This window comes from Hibiscus syriacus, unplaced genomic scaffold (assembly GCF_006381635.1).
Source record: "Hibiscus syriacus cultivar Baekdansim isolate YM2019G1 unplaced genomic scaffold, ASM638163v2 tig00112614_pilon, whole genome shotgun sequence".
Classification (NCBI taxonomy): Eukaryota; Viridiplantae; Streptophyta; class Magnoliopsida; order Malvales; family Malvaceae; genus Hibiscus; species Hibiscus syriacus.
Window position 1 is genome coordinate 201,940 of NW_024063369.1, and position 15,680 is coordinate 217,619.

General features: G+C 33.6%; 1 long non-coding RNA gene and 1 pseudogene across 1 annotated transcript; one reads left to right on the forward strand and one right to left on the reverse strand.

Moving 5' to 3' along the window:
* The first annotated feature begins 4,707 nt into the window (after nucleotides 1–4,707).
* LOC120182055 lies at nucleotides 4,708–11,198 on the forward strand. Its single transcript, XR_005521802.1, has 4 exons — nucleotides 4,708–5,910; nucleotides 7,363–7,416; nucleotides 8,933–9,020; nucleotides 11,037–11,198. It is a non-coding gene; the product is annotated as an uncharacterized LOC120182055 (long non-coding RNA).
* An 806-nt stretch (nucleotides 11,199–12,004) lies between these two features.
* Nucleotides 12,005–14,812, reverse strand: LOC120182054 (annotated as a pseudogene).
* Nucleotides 14,813–15,680: the final 868 nt, after the last annotated feature.

A 15,680-nucleotide genomic window follows, 5' to 3' on the forward strand; every position in this document is an offset into this window, starting at 1 on the left:
TTTTCACGAATAGTTGCCTAAACTATTTCTTGAATGATCTAAGTGTCTAACGTTGCAAATGTTACAATTTTAAGTTTCCGAGATTGATGATCATTAAAAAGGTCAGTTAAGTGATGTGTGTCAAGCTCTGATAATTTTTTAAATTAAAAATATTATATTTTAAAAAAAATCCATTTTTTTCAAAAATACCAAAAAAAAATCCTAAATCCTAAATCCCTAACCCTAACCCTAACTTCCATTCCGGTCACAGTCGTCGACGCTGACTTGTTATCTTCATTGTTAGACGTCTTTACCCATGCCATCGTGGTTGTTGTCAGAGTCGTCGGATGCTTCAATTTCACAATTTAAATCGTCGAGTTTTCAAGTTAAATCATCGATTAGAGAGGCTTCGGGTGGCTGGGTTATTAGTGGCGGTTCGGTCAGCTGGAGGTTTGTCGATGACAATTGCGGCAAACAAAGGTGATCTGTATGGGTATAAAGATTGAAATAAATGTTTTCAAAGTTTTGATTATTTTTTAAGATTTTCTAGAGTTTTGGGTTTTTCTTTTAAATAAAATTATATTTTTAAGTTTTTAATTTTAAATAAAAAGTTTCAAAATTACTAGATTTTGACACGTGTTACTTAAGAGAGAAAATTAACGACGTTTATGGCCCGAGACTTAAAGTGGTAATGTTTAGAATGTTAGGCACATGGATCCCTAAAAATATCAAATTTATAAAAAAACTTTTTTATAAATACAAAAAAGCCCACAATCCCCCTAAATCCCCAACCCTAACCTACCTATCGACCACAATGAAGACAACAAGGATCGCCAACGCATCCTTGTTATCTTCATTGTTAGTCACCCTTGTCCATGTCATCGTGGTTGTTGTCGGAGTCGTCGGATGCTTCAATTTCACAATTTAAGTTGTCGTGTTCGTCAAGTTAAATCATCGATTAGGGAGGCTTCGAGTGGCTGGATCATTGGTGTCGATTCGGTAGGCTAGTGATTCGTCGACGACAATGACGGCGAACGGAGGTGGCCAATGCAGGTATAGAGATTGAAATAAATGTTTTCAAAGTTCGATTCCTTTTTTAATATTCTCTAGAGTTTTGGGTTTTTTCTTTTAAATAAAATTATATTTGTAACTTTTTAATTTTAAATAAAAATTTTAAAATTATCAGAGCTCAACACGTGTCACTTAAGAGAGAAAATTAACAGCGTTTACGGCCCGAACATCTAAAATGATAACGTTTGTAATGTTAGACACATGGATCATCCAAAATAAAATTTAAGCACCATTAGTAAAAATTGACATTATTTGGACATTTATTTTGTAATTTATTAACGAATAATCTTACATTATTTAAAAACAAATTTAACCATTACTTATAAAAACGTTCTTAGATCAAATAATAATCATATAATATAATATAATATAATAATTTCAAAAAGTGTACTAATGTCTTCCTGTGAAAAAATGTATTATATGGACTTATTATAAAAAAGAGAACATACTATACTATATGAATTATAAAAGGTCAAACAAATAAAAAATAAAAATAATACAATTTATACATAATAAAAATATAAAAACATAAAATTTATGATTACAGTTTGTCAAAATTGAAATTTAAAATTTAAAAAAAATACACGAGTATCCAAATTAAAATGAAATTACTAAATTCATAATATACATATAATACATGGACTAATAAAGGAATTTCACCATTGTAAAATCGAGATATCGGCCCTTTGACCTTGAATCATCAACTATCATACTGGACTGCCTTTCCCATTTAATCCTGATACGTTCCCGCCGTATACTCTGTTATTTGTTTTCAATTTCAGTTTGCTGATATGTTTTCGTTTTTGAAGGTGTTCATTGGAGGTTTCCTAGCTGTTTCCAAGTGGAGTGCTTCTAATGGCGACCTCCGCTGTTTGGAGGTTTTCTCTTCTGTCCTTACTTCTCCTCTATGATTATGAACCTTTAAACTCTGGAGTTGTTTTTTTTGAAATCGGTTTGGAGTTTCCAAGTGGAATCCTTATAATTAAGAATGTTTAGTTTAAGATTATGAAATGGATTTGAAATCCGATAATGGAAGTCATTTCATGTTTGTTATTTATTTCTTCCACGATTAATCATTCAATTAGTTGATTAAGCAAAGAGAGCCTTCTAATTCAATTTTTATTAGTGGAATTCTGCAACTTATTTGATTAAATCAAAATATTTATTTGTTTGTTTTATTATTTATAAATATAAATTTAGGGACGGGTAGGAACTTTCATGGAGGTTATAGAGGCCATGTTATCTATAAATGGACTGCTGTTTTAATGTCATCTTATAAGCCATCAGAGGGTATTTCTCACTTTCTCTGTAATATAGTGGATTTTGATGTCTTCTGTCTCTTGGAATGACAGGACCATGATCATTTTTGTTTTTGCATCTGTATATATGTTCCATTTAACAAGTTACGCTTTTATCGGCTTTTCTAAGTGAAATGGGGAAAAAGTCGACAATTATTGCAGCTTTAATTCTAATTCAAAAGTTCAACAAGGAGAATCTAATGTAGAGCAAGCTTTAATTCCAATTCTAATTATTGTAAGTCTCCCGCGCAATAAATCCACTTAGCGTTCTTAGTTTGGTTGTAGATAGTTTTAATTCAGAAGTTTCATCTTTTTGTTTTTTTCTTTTACGTTATCTCCAATTAAATATATAGTTTTCACGGTTTTGTCGGTATTTCACTATTTTGTGCTTCCTTTCTAGTGTGACTGATCTCATTTGTAATCTCTGAGTCATAATTTCCATTAACTCGGATATTGCATTATACAACATTCCAAACGATAGTGAACTTATATTAACCAGCAGTATACTCTTGATCCTGCATATAGTCCAGATGTAACTTTCTAATTTACATTTTTGATTATTTTGGAAGAAATTAAATATAATCTATGGTTTTGATCTTTCAAATCTCCATCTCATCATGAAATTTTAAAGTGATTGTCAAGATGAATTTATTTATTGCAAGCAGATTTAATTTTTTATTGGTGGAGAAAGATTTATTTATCTAGTCCATAACCTGGGGAACAGCTTTTATTTAGGCAACTATCTTCTCTGTTCTAATTTTTTTTTGATAGAAGTTAGGCCTAATTAAAACCCCCTTCATATCCTTCATGTTATATCAGTAACATGAAGGACATTGGAAGGAGGACAAGAGCACCTCTGAATTTTATTACCCTGAAACATAACGTACAACCAATTCGTAGTCATAGACAGCTTGACATAAAACTTAAAAACATAGAACGACCTGCAGCAGTAAGACCAGGACCTAAAAAACTGGACAAACACAAGAACACAGAAACCTCAACAGAATATCCAAGATATTTGGCTTGAAACATTATTCTTCTTATGGCTGATCATGTTTTATCCAAGGTATCTTTCTAGCCACAGTATCAATTCTTATGCTTGGCTTTTGATTAGACCCAATTTATTTTAATTTAAGCATAATCTGGGTGGACAAGTGGATGAAGATTAATAATGTTTGACGTGACAATTTCAATTCCCTTTAATACAGCCATATATAGGATGATCGAAATAGGAATCTGTCCCATGTGCTAGTTTTTCGGTTTAGTTGTCTTACTCAAATTTTCTAACTTTGTTTTTTTACAGAAATATAATAGACCCATTTACCAGATGTGTTTTTCTTTTTTTGTTTCTTTTGGCTAGTCGAAATGATCCTTTATTTGTCTGTTTTACTTGCATGTGTTTATAGGTAAGAAAACATGTTTGGATTTTTTTTTTGTTGAATTTCTTTCATTCAGATTATTTGCATATTTGGAATCATTCTTGTTACGAAAATTACTTCTATTCTATTTCTATCTTCTTTCCTCTTTTTCAGTTATGATAAATCTCCTTACTGCGAAAAGAATTGTTGAATCAGAGAACCCACCTTGAACAATTTGATATGTAAGCACTTTGATTGGGATAATAGCCACCATTTGAAATAGAGGAATACAATACCCTAAAGTAAAGTTGGTCAGCGGTGCAAGTCAATATCTGTATCTTCCCGTGTAAGTTGAGTTTTCTGTTGACAGCTAGAGAATCATAAAAGACATGGTGAACAAGCAAAGCATATACTGTGAGGGTACCTGTTCATAAGACAAAGTGATAAAGTAATGTTACGAAGGAAAATTTAGGCTTTGCAAAAGATTTGGGACCTTGGGAGTGTCTTTGTATGATATTTATTTTAGTGAGTAAAGGTTGACTTATAACTTCGTGTTAAAACTTATGTAGCTTTGTTTGTCACTGCCTGAATGTTTTACAGACTAACAATAAAAAGTTGTCTTATGCTCTTCTTAACTATATATACATGTTCAACCTAGGGTGTTGGTTGTACAACATCTTAGATATTGATTCAGGTTCCACCTAGTAGATAGTGTAAGATTTTCTGATTGTTGTTAATTATCAGTGGCACTATGATGTTCGTGGAATGAACCTTCTATATGAAATTGTATCTGTTAATCACTATTAATTTTCTTAGCTAATTTGAGTTTCTCTTTCTCATGGAATGAACCTGCTATATGAAGTTTGACAGATAGAGAAATGGTACGTTTTCTTCTACGGTATTTACTGTGGTTATTTTTTTTATTCTTTGTTGGGAAAGCAGCCTAGAACTATTCTTTTGTCTGGTCACTTAAGCATTCTATGATAGATCATATGCTTATTGGTAATATTTTCCTTGGACTGCGTCCATACTATTGTTTTAGATTTTTAGAACTTTTCTGTCTTTAGAATTGTACATTCTTTTTCTTTGAATTTATAGCTTGTTGGAACAGCAGGAACTGTTTTCATAGAAATTTGGTTTGAAAATCTTGTAGCTGTATCTTAGAGCTTAGAAGGAAGCTTGAAAATTTGGTGGAAAACAAAATTCATCTTCTTGAACTTTATTAAAAATTGTTCGACATATTATGCGATAGATGAGCAACATAAAGTTTAATGTTTCTGATAAAATCAACAGTGTTGACTACTACAACAAATATTATGAGATAGACGAGCAACATAAAGTTTGAATGAATGAAAATTTGATTTAGAAGGTGTTCCAGTAGTTAAAGTTCTGCAGATTATTGAACTGTGTATCTTTCAGGATACGTTTCTTTCAATGATTGTGCAATCTTCTATAGGCATTATTACATTTTCACAATGTGTCTAGAATTTTCATTAATGCTAGTTTGAATGTTGTTAAACTTGAAAATCATTTTCATGAGCTATTTTTCCTATAATATTATTTGTATTTTAAAACTGAAGAATTCATGTTTAACCTTAGTAGCAACTAAACGTTGGTGTTTGTCCAAGTGAGGCCTCTGCTCTATTTATAACACTTCTTGTCGAAAACTAAATTTGTGAAAATTGGATTCTGCACAAAGGAACTTAAAATAATAGTATGATGAATGTGTTACCTATAAGTTTTATTTATTTTTTTGATAAGACCTATAAGTTTTATTGTAAATTACTTTCTATTGTTCTTTTTACTATTCTAAGCTGCCTTGCTTTCTTTCATTGTTCCTTGGTGGTCTTCTTTCCTCTTCCCTCTTTTTTTTATTAAGGAATAAATAACCATTTGTGTTCTATCACTTTGCACTTGCTGTACAACTTCCCCCAAACTTTGGGAGCTCTAATAATTCTCTTGCTTTCACCAGTGGGGACAGAAGTCCTTATGGTTTTTGATAAGACAGAGCAACAAAGAAGATTACTACGTGTTACCTTTTCTTGTGTTCCTATGTAGTTGTTCTAATGCATCAAATGGTTTTTGATATCTTGCATATCATAGTTTCAGGATCAAATTCTGCCAGTTCTTCTATGGTGTATTTGATAACCAATTTGCAGCAATGGATGCATTCTAAATGGGAAAGTGTCATTTACACCCAGGCGGTACGTTGACTTTCAGAACTTTTTGTTTCAAAACATAATATAAATACTTACTATTTTATGGTTTCTGAGATTTGTGATATCATCTATAATGAGATATTTCGATAATAAAACCTTCTTTCTCAAATTAAAGTGCGACAAATTTTATTCAAGTTTAATTTTCTTATGTGTGTGTGTGTTGGTTTTGTTTTTGTTGGGGGGGGGGGCAGGCGAGCCTGGATGTTTTGAGCTGATTTAAGTAATAAAGGCAATCTTCATTTTGAGCTATGAGTTGTTTGATGAAAATGGTTTTTCATAGAAAATTCTATCGAGTTCTTCTATCATTATGGTTTACTATGATGGGCCTAAGTGGAGTTGCACAAAGGATAAAAAAAATTTATTGTTGGTTTTCAATTGTTAAGCCTCATGCCTAAAACAATTGGCAATAGAAGACCATAGGAAGCCCAATTTTTAAAAGATGCGGGATAAATTATCACTTCCCTCACATGTTGCTCAACAGAGGCATGCATGTGAACAAACTTAGAAGGGCTTGTCAACCTTGCATGGGATTATGCAGGAAGGACAAAACACTCGTGGGCTGTTATACTGTATTAAACATGATATTAATTAGAAATGGGTGGAGAGACCTAGCTTGAATATAAAATCCCAGGAAACTGAATACTTAACTGTGTGGGATGTCACCTCTTAACTAATCAGCTAGAGCCTAGAGTTTCAACTTTGTCAGTGTAGATGGTTGATGCAATGCAAACCAAGCATAAGGTTTCTAAATTCATTCTTACTATCCTTCCAGCAATATAATATCTCAATTTTTTAAGCTTAGTAAAGTTTTAAAATACCTGTCCACTGCATGGTTCTGATAAATAAAAAAATGGTGTCATCATCTGATTCTACTCATCCTACTTTGGATTATTCAAAGTTACTCTTGGGACCATTGTGCATAATCATGTTATTTTTTCCAATGCATATCATCGAAGTTCTGACTCTATTAGGTGTAGTGTGGGCATGTCTTGCCCTTGTAGCTGTGATGAACACATCCACTTTTAGTTTCAAATCAATTCATTATAGATTTCTGATCCAGCTCACCTTTGAAGACCTTTATCCCCTCTCCCAACAACCAAACAAAATAAAAAAGGAATATCGAACTTTCCTTATGCTGCACTTCTTTTCATTTTGTTCTTTATTCTTTTCCATCATAATTTCCTTGGCAGGATGTTTGTTCATTGCTTTTGCTTGTTTAACAAAGGTAATATACTAGCATTTTCACAAGAACACAGATAAACATCATTCAAAGGATGATTGTAATAAAGCATAATTAGAAGATTTTGGAATCTTTCCATGATCAAATCGATGATATAAAATAGAGGAATTTTTTCTCAGTTATGATGCATCTTACTCACAACAAAGATTAAGTTCTGAACTTCGCATTCTTAGTTTTGCATTTTTTTTATATTGTAGGCACTTGAAACGTGTTGGATCAATACTTGGAGGGAATTTTGATGTATTAAAACTGTGAGTTGGTCAAGATATCTTGTGGTACATTCTTCTTTAGGGAATTGGTCCCATAGTGATCTCGAGATAGTGAATTGATGCATATTTTCATCTCAAGCTTTCTGTCACAGTCAATACTTTTACATGTGAGTTATCAAGAAGTTTGTAGAATATAATTCATTACGAAACCTTGAATATTGCAGCATCTCTCAGTTATGCTTTAGATGCTGTGTGATTTAAATTTCAAAGCTCTTCCATTGCCTTATCTGAATGTTCCATTAAGACTGTATAGCTACAGTCAGTAACTGCCACGTTTGGGGAAAGAGACTTTGTACATAAACGATATGAAAATGGTAGGCATGGGGATCTAGAAATTAACTTCAGATAAGTAGCTATTTAACTAAAACCATGAACAGCATTTAGGAGAAGAAATCGATGGGGCAGCAGTTTTATTATAAGTTAAACACACCCACACACAATGAGACCTATATACATTATTTTATGTTCAAAATGGGCATTGAGATTGCCATTATGCTAGGGACTTTCCTTTATGAGTTTCATTAGAAATGACTACTAGAGGTGAGGAAATGGGGACCCGAGTCATAGCAGACACTAGCTATCGCAATCATCAATCTCTTTGTTTTAGTCCCTGTCTTGTAACCATCATTTGCTAAGCTTCTGTTTACTAAAATTTGAAGTTTTTTTATGGATGAAAATAGAAAGTATTAATGAAAATGGGCTTTTACAGTTATTAGCTTAAGTAACACGGTAGAAAGATGCTTCTTTATATAACATGGGATGAAGAAAGCCATGCGAATAACTATTTCGTAAGTTCATTTGTAGTGTGGAAGTCTATACTGTGCTGAGGTTATGGAAAAGAAGAGATTTGCAGCAGAAGGTAAAAGAAAAGAAAAGCATAGAAAAGAAGGGTTTGGTAATTATTAGAATTGGAAGGAAAGGGAAGGAGAGGGGGGAAAAGTAAGGTATGTTGAGCTGAGATTCCCGGATGGAAGATGACATGCAAATTCCTCTTGAGAGAAGAAAGTGGGAAGGAAGAGAGGAGGAATAGAAGAGAAGCTTTTTGTTTGTCTATTTGTGCAGCAGGAGGAGGTAAGAAAAGAAAAAAAGGAAAAAGAAAAGAAAAAAAGAGGCAGTCTCTTTTAGTAGGCAAATGGTATGTATATCATGTATTGTACCTTAAACTTTCTAAAAGCTTGGATATACCCATAAGCACTGAACTTCTACTTTCATTAATCCCAAGGCTACTCTCTCTATTGAATATACATACTAGCAAGGATTTGCCTGCCAGAATCTTTATTTTTTTTAGCCGGTTCAAGTTGTTAAAGAGTAAGGTGGCAATGAATTCGATTGATCTCCTAACAATTGACTCATAAACCATTTGTTTACTAAGAAAAGTTAGGCTACTCTCTTTAACCTCAGTTGGTGCATTTAACTATTTACAGCTCTTTCAGTTGCCCAAATTATTTTCATGCTTACCCTTCAATCTCATATTATTATTTTATTTTTATTTTTTCAGAGAAGTAATAGATTGAACCCCCCCCCCCCGGGCGCATGCAACCAGAGCAGCAAAGCGGAGGACCAATATTATTTGAGCGTAATATCATGTAAGTTCAACTGCTAACCATTAGCTGTGAATTGTGATATAGGGACATGCACAGAAATTTATAAAGTGTCACCACTCACCTAGCTAAAAAAAATATAAAAGACTGAATTGTTGATTCAAACTTTGAAAGTTCAATCCAACATCTTTTTCACAACCGTTGACATATTTCCCCCCCCCCCCTTCATCCTTTCGAGTCCTCTTCTTTGCCCTTGTTTTACTACTCTCTTTTTTTTACTCTCTTTTGGTTTGGTACCACAAAATTACGGACCACCAACACACCGGCACAATTTCACATACACCATCAACTTAGTAAGCCTTTTTTCACTCACGCTTATAAGAGGTTTTACTGTCCCACCCTACCTCTTTAGAAAAGGCTACATACTTGTATGGTATACATTACATTATCCAATTTCCTTCTTACCATCCCCATGAAAAAATGATAACTGAAAAAGAAATTCTTGGGAATTGATTAAAATGAATTTGAAGCATGAAGAGAAAAGGGGGGGGGGAAGTTATGTGATTGAATTTGTAGATAAACTACAACCATTAGGTTAGGGTATGGTTATTAATAGATCTTAAATTTTTTTTGAGCCGTGTTCATATTATTTTTTGTACTATAATTATTTTTAAGTTTTATGTGTTTATATAATCTTTTTTTCATTGTTTATAATTTATGTTTTATAAATTCTAATATGTTTGTGTATGTGTTATATTCATTTTTAGCATTGTCTATCTTCAAACCTTAAATCTAAAACTTTATTTGAGTTTCAATTTAATCATTATAATTGTCATTAAATTTTATCCAAATATTATAAAACGATTATTAATTTTTTTTATAATTTATTATAATGTTGAAGTGATTATTTTGCAACAATTTGATAAGTTTAATGACCTGTAGTGTACTTTAACCTTTATTGTACAGAGCTAATTTTATTTACCCATGTTCAGGAAATAATTTCATTTTCCCTTCTGTCTAAGGTTCTCTCTCTTTTCTTAAGAAGTTATTGAATCTACTTTTTGTTAACCTTGAAATGGAATCATAACTTTTCTTTTATATATATTTGGTCGAGAATTGGAATATTAAACTCTATAATAACATCCCTTAAATGTATTATAATTTATTTACCTTTATTATTATAACAATAAGTTTCCTTGATGATTGGTGATAGGGGTGTTCAATCGATCAGTTCGGTTAATCGACCAAATCGAACTTCTAAAATTTCATTAAATGTTTTTAGTCCTTTTAACCGTTAACTGAACCAAAATTTTTTCAAAAGTAATTAATTGAATCAAACAAAGTTTAGTTAATCGGTTGGTTAATCGAATTAACTGTAATTTATATAAATAATTTATATTATATATTAAAATTTTATATTTTTGGCTAATTCGGTTAAAACCGATTTTTAAACACTCTAATATAAAGATAATATACAATATATTAAATTTTTAATAATTTCGGTTAATTTGGTAAACCGATCGATTTCAAATTAAATATAAACCAAAGTTTGAAAAAAAGTATTAACCATTAACTGATTGAACCTAAAATTAACCAACCGATTAACTGAAAAACCTTTGGATTAACTAAATTAACCTAGTTGGTGATCTGTAGATTTTAATTGACAGCCTAGGATTAATGTCACGTGATGATGCAATAATGTCCAGAATCACGGGTATCTCGAATCCTTCGAGTATGCCGTTACTCGTGGTTCACGTCGAGTAAAATAATAGTTCATAGCTCTCTAAAGCCAATGCTTACCCTTTTTCAACAATTCAGTTACTTTGATTTGAACACCAATAGCCAACTGCTACTTGCTGTAACCGTATGTAGAACTTGAAAGCTTGTTCACGGTTACGGATTCGGCTTTGAATATAGCATTCTTTATAGAATTTATTCACAGAATTCGGCTTTGAATATAGCATTCTTTATAGAATTTATTCACGTTGATAAGAATTTGGCTTTGAATATAGCATTCTTTATTTTATGTATTCACGTTGATGCGAATTTTTTTGATCTCAGCTGGGACTGGAAGGACAGGATCGTCAATTCAAACGGAACAAAGGTCTGCCTTTCCACCGACATTTTACCTCATTGCCTCCCTATTAAGTACTCTGTTAGCTTTTTATTCATTGCTTTATGTCTTTGTATTTCATACTAAATATGCACATATGTATATCCACCGAATAGACACATTTTCAATTACGATATGAACACGCAACACGTTGCTGTTAACGAAGGGTAATTTGGTCATTCGAGTGCATGCATGATAGATTGACAAGCATGGCATTGCATGAAACGTGTAGGGTCATCATCATGATCAGAGAGAGAAAAAGGGGGGGGTACTCACATGCAACTGAATAATAGCCGATGAATATTCCTTTTCCTTTTCTTCTTTTACAATATTATTCATTGCATTTTGAAAAAAACAACGCATATTCATAATCCATGAGCATCGAAGAATTTTGGTATATTGTACTAATATTTGCTTTCCACTTTCTCAATTTTTCTAAAATATTCCAAAGGTATTGTAGATGAATATTTGCCGTATGGGTAATTAATATCGAATAATATGGTTAGTTCAATAGAATGAAACGTTAAATCATTCAATTTAAAAAAAGTAATATTATAAATAGAGAAATTGAAATAAAAAAGATTGATCCAGTAATGAATTTTTCAGATTCATTAAATATAATAAATTTGCTGCTTATAGTTAAGGAAGAAACACCTGACAGTTCAAACTTGATGGGTAATTCTATAACCCCTTGTCTTTTTCTCCACTTGGTATATTTCTTTGAAGGAGTCGAGACAGATAATTGCTAAAGAAAAAACAATTTATATGGGAAAATGAAGATAAAATAATTGGAAAATACAACACTTCCATTACCAGTCAACCATAATATATATTTTCCAGGAAAGATGAAGAAAATGGGCACAAACAAAGTTTAATTACTATTGAACACTAGTTCAAAGTTGAAAAGAGGCACGACTAATTTAAACAAAATGAAAATGAACTGCTGATTTTCTTTCTTGGAGTTGAAGAAATGAAGAGGAGATAGCGCCTCTCTGGATTATATCATGGTCATTCTTTCTTTTTTCTTCCAGATATTTCTAAATCACTACTATTCGATCCTTTTTTAATGGCGCTGGTTTTATCATTTTGGCTTTATGCTTCAACAATCAGCCCATGTTTCCGAGGGAGGCTCAGCGAATCCGAAACCATGGGGCTTCAACAGCGAGTGGTCTTTCTCATGGTGCTGCAACTCCACTTGACCGGCGTAGCTTAGCACACCCTCCACGTTCATGCTAACGTTAACATCCCCATTGCCACCGCCACCATGATGGTGATGGTCTCCGGTCAACCCTAGAAAATCCCTGGTGAATCGGTCGCTACTCCTCTGCCACATGTCCAGGTTCCCGCACGTGAACCCAAAGTAATCCTGGGATACATGACACCCCATGCTGCTGCTGTTGTTGGTATTTATATGCGTGGCGGTGGAACCAAAGGTGGCAGCCTTTTGAAGGAGCGCAGTGGCCGACAAGTGAGGAGACGTCGACGTGGCAGCATCTGCAACGATGGATGGACCGTTGTTGTTGACGTGGAGGCTTTGGAAGGGTGAGGCGATCAGGGTCTTTGGAGTTGTCGGCAGCGGTTGTTCCTGGTAGAACGGAGCGAAATGGCGAGACTCGGGCTCCACATGAAGTGAGGTATTAGGGTTAGGGTTAGCCGTTTGAGTAGTATCAACCCACGGGGTGAGAGAGATATGGGTTTCGAAAGGGAAAAGTGAAGAGTGACCGGCGTCGGGGTTTGCATGGGATGTCAAATGGTGGAGAGCTGGATTCACGGCGGAGGAGGCAAGTTGGTTGGCGGAGAGCCTTGCACTTTCTTCAGCTAATGCATCACAAATGCTCTATGAGTTATGAAGCTATCTTTCCTGCATAAGATACACCAAAAATCGTTTACAAATGAGTCATAATTTAACTGATAAGACGAGATTCGACCCAAAGAAAAAAAGTTGTAAAAACTAAGGAGAAGCTATCATCATAGCTGGTCAATGTAAAGGATTGAGGGGAGGGAGACATGCATGACAGAGAGTTAATGGATGGGTATACACATGCATGCAAAGATGGCTCAAATTTTGAAGAATTTGGCAAATTATGATGATATAGTGCCGAACCAGAACTCTTCATGCATGCATAATACCATAAATCTAATCAAAGGAGTGGCTAGTGAGGATGAAACAAAAAGATAAAAAATAATGAGCCGCAGATATTTTTGCAGATTTATCAGTTTCTCCGAAAGTTAATAATGAAACCCCAAAGAGCAATAATTAAAAGCTTATTTTGCTTTTCCTTTGACAGCCATCATTGCTTCTGAAATTGCAGTCCAGTCCATTACAAAGGGTAAAACACATGAAACTTAAAGCCCATTCCCACGCATGAATCTGGTAAAAGATCAATAAAATCATTTTTATCAGACAAAATAATCAAGTTTAAAGAATTAAAAAGATGTGTATTCGAACCAAAGCTTCAAAGCACTTAAAACGACGTCATGCTCATGCTCGGTTCAGAGATGAACATGGCAGCTGGGTCAGATTTTCAAAGGCATTGCTTTCAGTTTTCTCTTGGCAAGTTCACCAGTGACAGACACTTGTATTAATGGTGTCCACTTACCCAAACAAACATAAAAAAATGTGAAAAAAGGATCAAAGGAAAATTACCTAGAGAAAAGGGTTCCACAGTCACATCTGTATTCTCTAGTTCCACAGGTCTTCGTATGAGCTTTCCAATCAGATTGAACAGCATAAATCTTTGAGCATTTCTCGCACTTCCATTTCTTCTCTCCATGTTTTCTGCAGTAGTGTTTCTTGATCCCCGTCAGATCACCTAAAGCCCTGGAAGGATGGTGATGTACACATGTAGGCTCGGGGCAAACATAGGCTCTCTTTTTCATCTCGTTGCTGTTTCTTTGCTTCAGCTTCCATGGAAGATTATGACCTCTCCTATGTAGCTGAAGGTTCTGGTCTCTCTGGAAACCTTTGTTACAGATCTCGCACACGAATCTGTTGGTGGCCAATAGTGTTTTTGGAGATAAAGCAATCACTTCAGCATCTGGGTCTGTAAGAGCATCCAACAGTTAAAAACTTAAAAGAACCCCAAAAAAATGATCGAAACCCAGAAAAATTTGAGAATTAACAAAAGTCTTACCTGGATTCCCTGGAAGGCTTCTTTTTTTCTTGATGTTTTGTGGCTGCTGCTGAGGAGAAATGGTCGAAACAATAGGGATTAAGCCACCAAAACCAGAAGAAACAGTACCAGCCTCTTCGGATAAAGAAGTAGAATTGGACATAGCTGTATGAAACATGACTGTGAACAAGAAAACTCCAAGAAAGAAAGAAAGAAAAACAAGAGAAAAAATTAGCCCAGAAATAGAGAGAATCCCCAGCTATTGATGCAAACTAAGCAAAATATATATCGCGAAGAGATTATGATGGGTTATCCCTCCAAGTCGCTATCTAGACATGGATTGCTTGTCTGAACAACTCTGCAACTCAGTTCAGATAAATACACATATGTATGTATCCATGTATCTCTTCCATATCTATCTCTTAGAAATGTAAGCAGCTGAAAAAATTTGCTCTCCGCGTGCTATCAAAACATAGAGACAAGAAGATGTTCTTCGTTTTCTCTAAATCTCTCCTCTACTCGATAACCCTCTCCTTCCATCCATTTATGTGTATATAAAGAATCACAGATGGATTTGAGATGCGAGAGAGGGAAAGAGAACAAGAGAGAAATTTTCAGTAGCAGGGTCTTGTATATAATAGGGTACAGGAGGTGATGATTATAGTGGATGACAAAGCAGAGAAGGGGTGACAAATAAGTTAAATAATAAAGCAAATTTTAATACGTGTGTAATGATTTTGATAGAGGTTATATATAATTTAAATAATAAATTAAATCATATTTGTTTGTATTATTGTGTATCTACAATTAATGACACACATTTTTTAAACAAATATAATTTTCTTATGGTTTGAAGTTGGTCCATACTATCCTTTTTTTCATCTTAATTCTTAAATTAAAAGGTTCTCTTAAAAAAACTTTTTATTTATAAAATTTAATACAATTTTTTTTAAGATATCAAATTTCTTTCACTTGATTCAACCAAGCTTAATATAAAGGTTATAGATACATATACAATAATGTATTAAATATTAGTCAAAAATGAAAGAACAACTAATTCTACAAAGAGAAGAGAAAGGAGGCAGTTCAAAGCAATGACGAGGAAAAAAAAGAATAATAATTTTTTTAATGATATATTTAAAAAAATTAAATGATAATTTAAACGTATGTCTTTTGAACACTGACGTTGGTACTTTGTGTCTTTTCCTTTGTCCCTGTTATAAGACACTCAAAACCCTAAAAGGGGGGTTGGTTTGAATAGAATGATAATGTTAAAAGTAGGGATATATTGCTTTGCTTACCACAACGAGATGGTCGCTTAGAAGAACGATAAGCTTATTCAAATGAAGCTTTCCTAACATGATGGCTCAATTGATTAACAACCTCTTATCGGCCACCAACAAAACCAGACATTGTTAGACGCTTTGTTTGAATGATAATTGTTATACCCAAACATAATGTGATAATAACACGTAAGTG